The sequence below is a fragment of the Berghia stephanieae genome, chromosome 3 (assembly GCF_034508935.2).
Source record: "Berghia stephanieae isolate SIO BIC M18660-M18661 chromosome 3, UCSD_Bste_1.3, whole genome shotgun sequence".
NCBI lineage: Eukaryota > Metazoa > Mollusca > Gastropoda > Nudibranchia > Aeolidiidae > Berghia > Berghia stephanieae.
This window is the reverse complement of record NC_088362.1, coordinates 85,343,192-85,355,736: the sequence shown is the minus strand read 5'-3', so window position 1 is coordinate 85,355,736 and position 12,545 is coordinate 85,343,192. Positions and strand designations below refer to the sequence as shown.

Below are 12,545 nucleotides of genomic sequence, written 5' to 3'. Positions count from 1 at the left end.
CATACATCTTTGGATGATTTCCATATCAAAATTGTCTTGGATCCTTTTCCTATCACGTCGTTCCACACGGGTGGTCTCTCTGTCGCATTTCGATAATCATCTTCTCGGGGTTAATTGTGAAATTCCAATTCCATAGCCGGCCTCTTTAATGGCTTATCGATAGACACAAGTAGATTTCTTTTCGCAACCTACGAGAGTTTCGTATCGTATCCTATAGTTTAAAAGCGTATATGTTTTAAAATCCTTTAATTGTTCTGTGAACCGTCCGTTCACAGATACAATTTTTCAAAGTTATATAAACAGCATTCATCGTTTATATGACAGTATTGGGTATAGTATAATCAGTATTTCAAATGATTTAAAACTAGAGATTTCATATCTGTAACTGCGACATGATGTGGATAATAAGCAATAAATCATAAATTCCAAACTACATAAGTTATAAGTTTATTGCAGTTAAATCGAATTGTTTGTATTTGGAAAAAGTATGACGTGAACTCATAATCAATAGCCGGAACTACGTGTCAACACAAGATTTTTTGGACAGCGGTTTTAAAGTAGCTTTTTTATCGGTCTTAAAGAAGAAAACTTTTTTGAAACGGCATCAACACGGTCCAAAATCTAGAAGACAAATAATTGATTCAAAGGGTGACTTAAATTTTTACAACTTTTGATAGAGAGACAGCTGAGAAAAACCAGAAAAACACGCGCCCTTAATAAAAGATCTGACTATAGTTCTCTGCGCGTGCTAAGTCAAAATTAATATTGTGTTCTAGTGTGTATTCATAGTGTAAATGTCTATTTATTGTGCTTTTGCGGTCGGTAACAGGATGGATGATAAACAACATTTCTAATAAAAATATCTGCAGATGAAACGAAACAAATAATCACATTGTTTAAGCCGTATATTTTTTCTTCATTTTCTTGCATAATTTCGGTTTAATTTTCGTTTTATCTTAAGGTTGTTGTTTTTTTTTTTTTGGGGGGGGGGTGTTTGGTTTTTTTTCAATTTTTTTTTTTTGGGGGGGGGGGGTTGTTTGTTTGTTTGTTTTGTTTTTGTTTTGTTTTTTGCATCATAGCAATTATACACAGCTGTCTCTATAACTTCCTTGTTTTTGTAGCTATCAACAGGTTAAAAACTTTTTTTTTTCACAAAATGTTTTAGGGGAAAACAGCAGAATCTCTATTTCAATTTGAATTACACCTCTTAACAATAATACTCATTTTACAAACAAGAAAAGTAAGATAATCATGGTAAATATCTATTTTTATATCTATTTTTGTCCTCCCATGATCAATTTTCTTTTCTTTCTAGCACTCTTGTAATGTCTGCCTTAGGTAATCAATAATTGGTCTAAATGCATTTTAATAATCAACATCATAACAGCAATTCCAAAGGGTGGAATAAACACACACAGCCGATCTCGACACGGATCGGTAAATCAACGCGAGTGATGATCATTGCAGTGTATCAAGGTTGTTGTTGGTAGAAGTGAGGAAAGCGTGTGTGGAAGTAATTCGTGTAGTCTCCGCTGTTCAATGGCCTCTCTCGTTCCGTTTCTTTTTTTCTAGAGACACGAACAAAATTTTTTCCTCGCATTTACGTTGAAGACTGCGGCTTATGTGTGACTTCTTGGTTTGTTTGTTTTTCTCAATCGTATGTGATGATCGAACTTGCGTAGCACTTTATCCCTACCCTGTAGGGTAGGTCTATACACCACAGGGATATCTGGCTTTTAATTGTGCTATAAATATGTGCTGATAATATGGATTTTTTTTTCTCTCCGCGCCCGCTTAGATAAATTAGACAGGAATGTGAAACGTAATCCAAAATAAAAATGTAAAAAAAAAAATAAAAACAAAAGAAAAACCCACCATGTGAATTAATTTTCATTATAACCTCACCCTATAGATGTAGACCTACATGTATTTTCATTTTTTAAAAAATAATACATAAATAATATGGAAATGAATGGTTAAAGAAAAATGGATCTTTGATTATTATTCGTTGATCTTCAAAATACCTGTTTTTAATCTTTCCATTTCGGCATACTGTAAGGCCGGATTTTGTCACGATTGAAATCAAAATTGTTTTCTGAGGAAAGATAGTGGTTATTGTTGTTGTTGTTATTATTTTGTTCCATATGTGTTTGTTTGTAATGTGTTTTATATATAATATATTTATAACTGTTACACACACACACACACACACATATATATATATATATGTATATTATTTATATATATATTTTATGGATGTGTGTGTGTTGTGTGTGTGTTTGTGTAACAGCTATAAAGTATTTTACTCTTTGGTAACGATGTAAACGTTGCCTTTTACATGACGCGAGAGACTAACTTGCACCGTTATACGGTCAACCGCACATTGGTGAAGTAACCCAAGCTTACACATATAAAAGGTAGCCTCGCGATAACCCCGGTCTTCAAATGAGTGAACCCTTGTGTACAGGATGTTAAAAATACGCGACTTTTATGTTTTCGCAAACGTGAGTCGGTAACTCAGGACTTTCATCTTGACAAAATCCTCCAAATGTTTGCAGAGAGGAAGTAATAGTGGTGATTTCAATGCATTTATTTCCGTGCTTTTGGATCCGTGATTGGATATTCTATTGATGCTGTGCGTTTAGCTAAGATTCTCACAACATCAGCCAGCCGAATATAACGTACTATCACATAATGCCATTTGTAACCTTTAAAGTTTATAATAGAATTGATAGAAGCAGTTAATGAGAACTAATCATAAATATGGCTGGTTAAAAACAATAACAAAGACCTGAGTAACGTTAATTTTGTTCCTTCTCTAATGCTACTATCCTTTTTTTAAAGCGTTGTTTTCTAGTTTCATATTTTTTAATGACGGCTACATTTTTTCCTCTTCTTCTTCTTCTTCTTCTTCTTCTTCTTCTTCTTCTTCTTTTTCTTCTCCTTCTTCTTCTTCTTCTTCTTTTCTCTTTTCTTCTTCTTCTTCTCTTCTTCTTCTTCTTCTTTCTTCTTCTTCTTCTTCTTCTTCTTCTTCTTTCTTTCTTTTTTTTTTTTTTTTTTTTTTTTTTTTTTTTTTTTTTGATGGATTATTTCACTTCACAATGTCAAGGATCATTTCTCAGTTCAGCGGCTATGAAATAATGCAACAGTTGGATGTGTAACTGCACATGACGAATGTATGAAGCAGACATTGCAATTGATCAAAGTGAAAGAAGAAAGAGAAAAAAGCATATTGAAATGTCGTTTCGATTAGGAATGTAACTACAAACGTCTTTCTGAAAACAGTGTACCACCTGGTATTTTGAGGCGACTGTCATGTGTTTCAGGTAAAAGTAACACGTGGTCAATTCATACACTCCTGCCCATCCGTGCGTTTGGTGTGATGATTGTCGTAACAGTCAGAAACTCATTATTTTAAAAAATTTAATTCCTTAGTATTTGTAATCTTATATTGAAACGTAACATACCTAAAATACTAACCCTGTGGAATTATATGGCACAGACCAAGAAGTCTACAAACAAAAAAGAGCCACTCATTTTACGACGTTCAGCACACTAAAACTAATAATAAATATTATGTGGGTTAATATACTATTCTTTCATCTGTTTGTATTTATTAAAAGAGATATTTTTATCGTACACAATAACCCAACGAGCTTGCGAGTATGTGTTATTGCACGTTAAAAATATAAACGAGTTTAATAAATACAAAGAAATGAAAGAATACGTTTACTCCATCCCTCCAAGTAAGGTTATTGTAACCAAATGGTATGGTATTAGTTTCTATTCACCATAATTTGTAACTTTCTCCGCCTGTTTGATTGACAATTTGACACAAAACTAAAAACGTTGGATTTGTATTCATGGGCACTAAAAGATTATTTTTATTTACCAATCAGCTGACTTTTACACCATATTTCACAACAATAAAATGTGCGAAAATATTCTGCAACCGTTGAATAAAATTGTTATTCAAGGCGTTCACAGCACTATTCAACGATTAGGTATTTATAATAGGGTTTTTTCAATGAGAGGGTTGGAATATTATAAGTTCTACCACTAGTATTTTATATCCATTGTTTTACATAGGGAATTGGTTTTTCTCTGTCACATCGGAGTAGTAGTAGTAGTAGTAGTAGTAGTAGTAGTAGTAGTAGTAGTAGTAGTAGTAGTAGTAGTAGTAGTAATAATAGTAGTAGTAGTAGTAGTAGTAGTAGTAGTAGTAGTAGTAGTAGTAGTAGTAGTAGTAGTAGTAGTAGTAGTAGTAGTAGTAGTAGTAGTAGTAGTAGTAGTAGTAGTAGTAGTAGTAGTAGTAGTAGTAGTAGTAATATTTATTGCATCCCAAAAAGGAATTTTTTTGTACAGACGTGTTATAATTTACACACTAAGAAAAAAAAATACAATGGAAATAGGATGTTTTTTTTTTATATATATATATATATATATATATATAAGGAGCAGCTCCATAACCAGAGCCGCGCTTTATAATATGAATAATTTCAACACTGTAAAATAGTTAAAACTGTCACTATAAATTGAAAATTGAAAAGATTGCAAAACAAATAAATTAATAAATTAATATTTACATTTTCTTGAAAGTAAAAATGCGAAATAATTATATAAAATGATTATTGCTTGTTGCCCAAGGAATTTACCCAATGGAAACCGTACGGTGCTCTAATTGGCTAACCAACCAGCGGCCTCGATGAGAAAAATATCCGCCATTGAGACGTTGGCTGGGAATCGCGTTACTATAGTAAACAAGCGCTGATCGGCCGTTCATGAAAACAAGTTGCTACTCGCTCGTTTAACTCAAAATTATTCAAAACGATCTCTCTAAAATGATATAAATGTGACTTCTTAAGGTTTTCTTCACGGTCAAAACCACACAACATTTTATTAATGATTATGTCCGAGGCAAAAAGGAATATTGACAGGTCGACCGAGAGTTGAACTCGTGAGACGACAAACATCAATGTGAAGTGTAGCGAGAGTCAAGCTATTGTTTGTCTTGTCCTGTTCTAGAAAGAGAAAAGGATAAATAGTATAGCCTCGTGTGTGAGTGGTTGCGTGTCATAGTCATGTTTTTAAATTGTTTCTGTTGTTTATGTGTGTAGTGATGACTCTCTCTCACTCAATTTCAATGCCGAAAGAGGAATTCCCGCACACAAGAAAGGGGAATTGGGGTGGTATTTGGCATACATATTGTATAGTATCTAGTTCTAAATAGATAACTGATTAGAATTATGTTATGATATATAAACACAATGCCAAATACAATTCCGAAGTTTCCTTATTTCAAATGAAGTAAAGCTCCAAAACCTAATGGTAGTGATTATAGTACTGGTGTTAGTGAGGTGATGTGGTGTTGGTGGTGGTTGTAGTTGTAGTAGTAATAGTGATGATGATGTGGTGGTGGTGATGATTGTAGTTGTAGTAGTAGTGGAGGTGATGATGATGTGGTGGTGGTTGTAGTTGTAGTAGTAGTGGTAATGGTAATGATATGGTGGTGGTGGTGGTTGTAGTAGTAGTGGTCGTGATGATGATGTGGTGGTGGTGTTTGTCGTAGTAGTGGTAATGATGCGGCTATGTGGTCTAGTAGTATGACACTCGCTTTCGGATCGGAAGGTCCTGGGTTCGAGCCTCGCGCTCGGCGCATAGTTGAGTCCTTGGAAAAGGCTCTTTACTCACATTCTCTCACCGTACTCAGGTGTAAAATGAGTACCTGGCCGTTACCAGAGTTGTCTTTGTCCGAAAAATTGTAATATCGCCTAACAGGCGTCATGTCCCGTCCTACATGTTAAATGTTGACCAGGGACCCCTTGTAAAGCGCTTTGAGCACATTTAGTAGATATTGCACTATATAAAGCTCAATTTAAAAAAAATATTTCAATGATGATGATATGGTGGTGGTGGTTGCAGTAGTAGTAGTGGTAGTGATGTTAATGTGGTGGTGGTTGTAGTTGTAGTAGTAGTGATAGTGATGATGATGTGGTGGTGGTTGTAGTAGTAGTGGTAGTGATGACGATGTGGTTGTGGTGGTTGTAGTAGTAGTGGTAGTGATGATTATGTGCTGGTGGTGGTGCAGTAGTGGTAGTGATAATGATGTGGTGCTGGTGGTTGTGGTAGTAGTGGTAGTGATGCTATTGTGGTGGTGGTTGTAGTAGTTGAGGTAGTGATGATGTGGTGGTGGTTGTAGTAGTAGTGGTGGTGGTGGTTGTGGTAGTAGTGGTAATGATGATGATATGGTGGTGGTGGTTGCAGTAGTAGTGGTAGTGATGACGATGTGGTTGTGGTGATTGTAGTAGTAGTGGGAGTGATGATGATGTGCTGGTGGTGGTGTAGTAGTAGTGGTAGTGATAATGATGTGGGGCTGGTGGTTGTAGTAGTAGTAGTGTTAGTGATGATATTGTGGTGGTGGTTGTAGTAGTAGATGATGTGGTGGTTGGAAAACACATTACAGGTTATTATAATACATGATTACACACATTCTCTAACTTCATTTTTTGACAGCTTCATTGTGCCATAAATATACGCAACAGTTCTGAAACATTTTATTGTGGATTTTGATATTGTTTGTTGTTTTTCTTGTGTCGTTATGTTGACATAGAGACCGAATGAATGGTAATGACTACATTCTCAGCCAACAATAAAATGGCGCTGAATGCTTTCATTGGTGGACACTTTTTAGGCTTCGTACGTATTCTCATTCGTTTAATTCTATGTTGTTGCCTAATACTGGACGGCAGAAAAGGTTTTCGGTGTCTCTATGTTTTCGTTGAAATAGAGAAAGGGCGACCACGCCTTCCTGACATAGTAACTGATGGTCTTAGTGGATGATTCTGGTCATTTAATATTTTAGTTATTTTACTAATACAAGATTTCTCGTATAAAAGATCTACATCGTCAACATTATTTATATAGCGTTTAATGGATTTTTTAAATATTTGATTTTGTTTTGTTCATTTCCACTGCTAAGCAATTGCCTCCCCAAGCTGTTATACAAAATAACAAGACACTTTCGATTACTGCTCTATAAAATAATGTGCAGAGGGTTTTACTATTCTAAACTGAGAAAGTTTTGATAAAAAATAAGTACGTCTGCACATCTTATGCCTAATTATTTTCAAGTGTTCATCCCACTTGAGCCTGTCATCAATCGTTACACCTAGGTATTTGTAGTGAGGAACTCGCTGGACGAATTGGTCCTTTAATTTTAACGGTTATATCGGTTCCTTAACTCTCCAAAAGTCAATCACTAGCTCCTTTGTCTTGCTTATGTTAAGCTCTAGGTGATGGACACCACACCAAGACACAAATCTATCAATTTCTTGCCTATAAGCCGCTTCGTTGCCATTTTTTATGAGGCCTTGAAGAGCGGTGTCATCTGCAAACTTTATTAAAGGTAGACTCAGGTTTTGACTTCTACAGTCATTCGTGTAAATTGTGAATAATACAGGGGACAATACACAACCTTGAGGAGCACCAGTATTTGTAGTTATACAAGAAGATATGTTTTGTCCTAATTGAACATAAGAAATTCGAACACCCAAGCAATTATATACTTGTTAAAATTCAGACTAGTCAATTTTTGAACAACCAACTGAGGTTGCATTGTATTGAACGCTGAAGAAAAATCTGCAATAGCTCTTAGGGTGATGCCTGTAAATGTTGTTTGTAAACAGCAGAATGGCATCCTCTACGCCACGTCCTGGTTTGTAAGCAAATTGATGACTATCACACAATGGCATAAACTGGTTCCTAATTTTAACAAGAAGTTTTTCTAAAGATTTCATGACTATTGAAGTCGTTCATTAATTCAATTTTTGTCTTTTTTTGGAACAGGATTAATTTTTGAAGTTTTCCAAATTTCAGGGATCGAAACGCATTGGAGGGACCAGTTAAAAATATGTGTATAAATGGGGGAAAGCTGATGGGCACATTCTTTTCATAATTTCCTTTCAATCCATCCGGCCCAGCAGCCTTCCTCTCGTTTAGTTTCGAAAATACGAATCTCGTTTCTTCTTCACTGACCTCAATAGTCATTTCATCTTCCAAAGCCCCGTCTAATTTATGTTTTTCGTTTTCAATATCAAATTTGTTTGCTGTGTCGAAACATGAATAAAATTTATTTAGAGTTTAAATTTCGAAATCTTCTGAAATAATCGTGGGCTTTGGATTATAGTTAACAGCAGTTTTAAGCCCCCGCCACGAGTCCTTTATTTCCCCAGAAGAAAAGCATTTTTCAATTTTATTTTTGTACTTGTCTCTGCAACTAGATTTTACTCTCTTTATCTCTTTTTGTTTTGTTTTAATATTTTTTTTGTTTCCACTCTAGTAAAAAGAGTTTTCTTTTGGTTCAATAAAAGTTTTAGATCGTTTGTTATCCAAGGCTTGTTGTTAGGATAGTATCTTATTTCTTTTTTACAACACACTAGCTGTTCACAGAATTTTAAATACTCACTCACATAGTCATTCAGCTCATCCACACTATCACATGATTCGATAAAAACATTCCAGTCAGTGCATTCAAAACAACCACGCAAATCTTAACACACACTTCCGTTCCAGATCTGTACACTTTTCTTTATTGGTTTTACACGTTTAAAAACAGGGCGGTATGTCGGGAGTAGCAAGAGCATGCAGTGGTCAGATAAACCTGATGGGGCACGGGGTAAACATTTATAACTATTTTGAACATTGCACAGGAATAAATCTAATGTTTTTTTGTCCCTTGTCTCGCAGTCCACGTATTGATAAAATCCCGGGAGAGTGAAATCGTTACATTGGTTAAAATCGCCAGTGACCATCAATACGGCGTCGGGTGACTTTATCTGAATGTCCTGTATTTCTTTCCTCAAAATATTTTTCGCTGTGTTGTTGTCTGATGATGGTGGAATGTAGACGTTGATGATGATGACATGAGTATATTCCCGGGGTAGATAATGGTCGTGAAGAAACAGGTGGCACCATTTGTTGTTAATATAGATAGTATGCGCTTGGCTAAGAAGCTCATAACATTGTCATCCGGAAGTATAACGGACCAACACACAAAACTGTGTGTATCCATGACCGTTTATAGTCGGGTTAATACAGTTCAGTGAGCATTACTCATGAACGCGGATGGCAAAAACCAATAACAAAGACCTGAGTGACGTCATCTTCGAACTATCTATATGTGCACACCCCACCCCCAGTTCGTTTATTAACATTCGTCCGATCTCCTCGAAATAGTGAATATTGTTCAATTTCAAAACATGACGATGGTATGTGAGGAGAGAGCCAAGTCTCTGTTAACGCGATTATGGAGGCGTGACGATATTCACTATTATAACGACTCTCGATCCATCCAACCCGTGTCACCCCGAGCTCGCACAGAGTTGTTTCGAATAAATTGAATGTAAGGTTGTTCTGTTAACAGTATCAACTGTTCTGTTCACAAAATGAATATTGAATCCTATTAAAATGAAAAGCGATTCAAAACGTATTGTTCGAATGTTATACAGTATTCAACGAATATCATGATCGGTTCATAAGTCATAAGTAACGAAGCGTAAATCATGATATAATATTACATTTTAGATTGGAGCACCGGTAGATAACCACGCCTCTCGGACAATCGTCATAGTGTAAACAATGGCAGTGATTTGTAGACACAGCAAACTACACATGTTTTACTATAGATGGTATGTGTTAAGTTAAATACCCACTGTTTTACCTCTTGATCAGTAGAATCAACACAGAAAACTATGTGTAAACGTAACCGTTTATAATATGATCGAGAAAATCGTGCGATAACTAGTCACCTATTTGTCAATATAAAACAATAACAACGATCAGATGGAGGTCAAATTAGTTCACGTTATTGTTTATAAACAACCAACTATGTTTGTCCGAGCACGTGTAAAGGTGTATCACAAATTCTATGTTTTGATTGGTGATAAATCTTCTGGTTAGCTATTTATTAACAAATTGCTCTCTCTCTCTCTCTCTCTCTCTCTCTCTCTCTCTCTCTCTCTCTCTCTCTCTCTCTCTCTCTCTTGGTGGCTGTGGTGATAATATTGCTCTTCTATAGAACAGCGTCATTGTGGCAGAAAAGCAAGCAATTATTATCTTTCACGTTACGATTCACGTTACGATAACCGGCTCCAAGAGCTCTCAAAACTACAGTATAATTCAAGCTCTTCTCTCTCTCTCTCTCTCTCTCTCTCTCTCTCTCTCTCTCTCTCTCTCTCTCTCTCTCTCTCTCTCTCTCTCTCTCGCCTTCTTTTAATGTTTTCTCAAGCTCTAATTTTTCCCCGGTGAAAATCTTTAAAAAGGTGTCCTTGATACCTTACCAAACAATGCAGTAAGAAAAATAACAAGAAAAAGTAACCCAAAATAAACCAGCATTCCTCGACGAAATCGGTGAGTGAGTGTTTGTGTGTGTGTGTGTGTGTGTTTGTGTGTTCTTTTGTTTTGTTTTGTTTTGTTTTTGTTTTGTCTTTTGTTTGTTTTTTTTTGTGGGGGGGGGGGGGGTGTTTTTTTGTTGTTATGTTGTTGTTGTTTTGTTGGGGTTTTTTTTATAATTTTTTTGTGGGGGGGGGGGGGGGGGGGGTGATTTGTTTAGAGTCCTTTCCTTTACGTCCTTAGCTTGAGCTCAGAACCTCATCTTTTGACTTAACTTTTAATCTAAATTTTTCACTCGTACCGTGTAGTATCTAGATAGTTGGGGTTTTAACAAAATGTTTTATCGTTCCATGAATCATTCTTCTTTTACTTCATAAAGGGACTAAGCAGAATATTGCTGTCAACCCAGGTAGCCTTTGGTAGCTTTACTTTTAACCGCCAATTTATCACACAGGTATGTCAGGTAATAATAGTAAATAATCTTGACACGCTTTATTCTATTATTCATATTATAATATGTGCGAGTACGGTTGAAAAACTTTCATTTCTCGACGTTTGTTTACAAATTATAAATTATTTCTGATTATCTTATTATTTTATACTTGTCACTCAACCATGTAGGTCAACCAAAGAGAAGTAGGGTAGAGCTCTGTGCACTCAACAGAGCCGTGTGGCTGGTTACAAAAACAATCGAATCTCACCTGAAAACGAGACTGTTGTCGATTTTATCTCGTCTTCATCTCGGTCGATTCATCCACGCCACAACCGTACCTTCACCTTCGTGTCCTCTTGGTACTACTACTTGATTGTGAGCGATCATCTCACAGTACAGGCCACGCTGTTGGCTAGTGTGATTCCGGCCTTATAAATAAATGAGTTGTTTTATGATGACCATTATTTTTCTTAACTCTGAACAAAGACAACTCGGGGTTTCCTTTCCAGTGTGGAGTTCATATTATAAATTGAGCTTTTTTTATTGATTATTTCCACCTACCCCGGATACAGAGAGAATGCGTATGGCACCTAATTCGATGCCTTTGTTGCGCCATACATGTTTGCAAAATGCAAAGTACAATTTTTTTAATTCGTTTTTTCCCTTTGCTCAAAGTCAAGCATTTTACAAGATCTTAACATCTTCATCTTAATGTCGAGACAGAATTACTTTACCATTATACAGCGAATTTTTAAAATTATTATTGACACATTTCAGGTTTGAATAACTCGAGAGCTATGTTAGATTTCATCAAACTTTTTTATCCATATGTGCAGGATTTATTCAAGTGTTTGACTGATAAAATGTTTCACACTGTGCACCCTTTGGTAGCTGAGTTATGACGTCATTAGTAGAAAAGGGTAATTTTGACATAAGTCGTAATTTATTTTGGCTTTGTCCGACATTATTCTCGAACCTTGACAAACAACTCACCATGAAAACATTGTCTTCTCAGATAAAGCAACCTGTTGCGTATCCGGGCATGTACACAAACACAATGTTCGAGATTGGAAGAAACAAAAAACCAGATGAAATTATCGAGTATCGTCGCAACTCACAAAAAGTCAATGTGGGGTGTGAGCTGACCAGGGAAAGGACGGTCGTTTCTTTCTTTCTTGACGACATGACAGTGACAAAAGCAAAGTATTTGGCCTTGTTATAAATCATACGGAGTCTCTCAGTTTGATTATCTTTAACCTAATTTCCCACGGCGCTCCCCCTCAGTGGAGTTTAAATGTGAGGGAAATTTTAGATGAACAGTTGAACTGATGGATCGGCAGAGATGGTCCAATGTCATGGCCTCCAAGAGCACCTCATCTAACCCCACTTTACTTTTTATGGGGATATGTGAAGAGCAGAGTGTTTAGAACCCCCGTGAGAGACATGCGTGAACTGAAGACAAAAATAAGAGAAGACGTTCGCTCTGCACATTACTCGTGTTGCAAAAGACGTGGGACGAGCTGGATGGACGCTTGCGGCTTGTCATTCAAAATGATTGTGGAGCTTTAAATCGAACGATTGCGAAAACACACGATCACAAGTAAGATATCAGAACAAAAAACTTTAATAAATTATTTGGATTACTATGTTGAAAACCAAATCGATGTCGTTGCAGCTGTTCTTGAGTTATTCGATATTCCAACCTGAAGTGTGTCACTGATTA

At 36.1% G+C, this 12,545-nt stretch overlaps 1 protein-coding gene across 7 annotated transcripts in view; it reads left to right on the top strand.

Annotated features, from left to right (window-relative positions):
* Positions 1 to 1,502: 1,502 nt before the first annotated feature.
* Positions 1,503 to 12,545, top strand: part of LOC144968686 (organic cation transporter protein-like) — a 55,426-nt gene continuing 44,383 nt past the window's right edge. For 2 of the 7 annotated variants that reach the window (XM_078907262.1, XM_078907259.1), the window contains exon 1: positions 3,105 to 3,326. The gene's annotated coding sequence lies outside the window, so the exon portion shown is untranslated. Of the gene's footprint in view, positions 1,841 to 3,104; positions 3,327 to 10,605; positions 10,844 to 12,545 lie in introns of those variants that run through there. The other 5 variants (XM_078907257.1, XM_078907261.1, XM_078907256.1 and 2 more) reach the window with 5 other exon arrangements.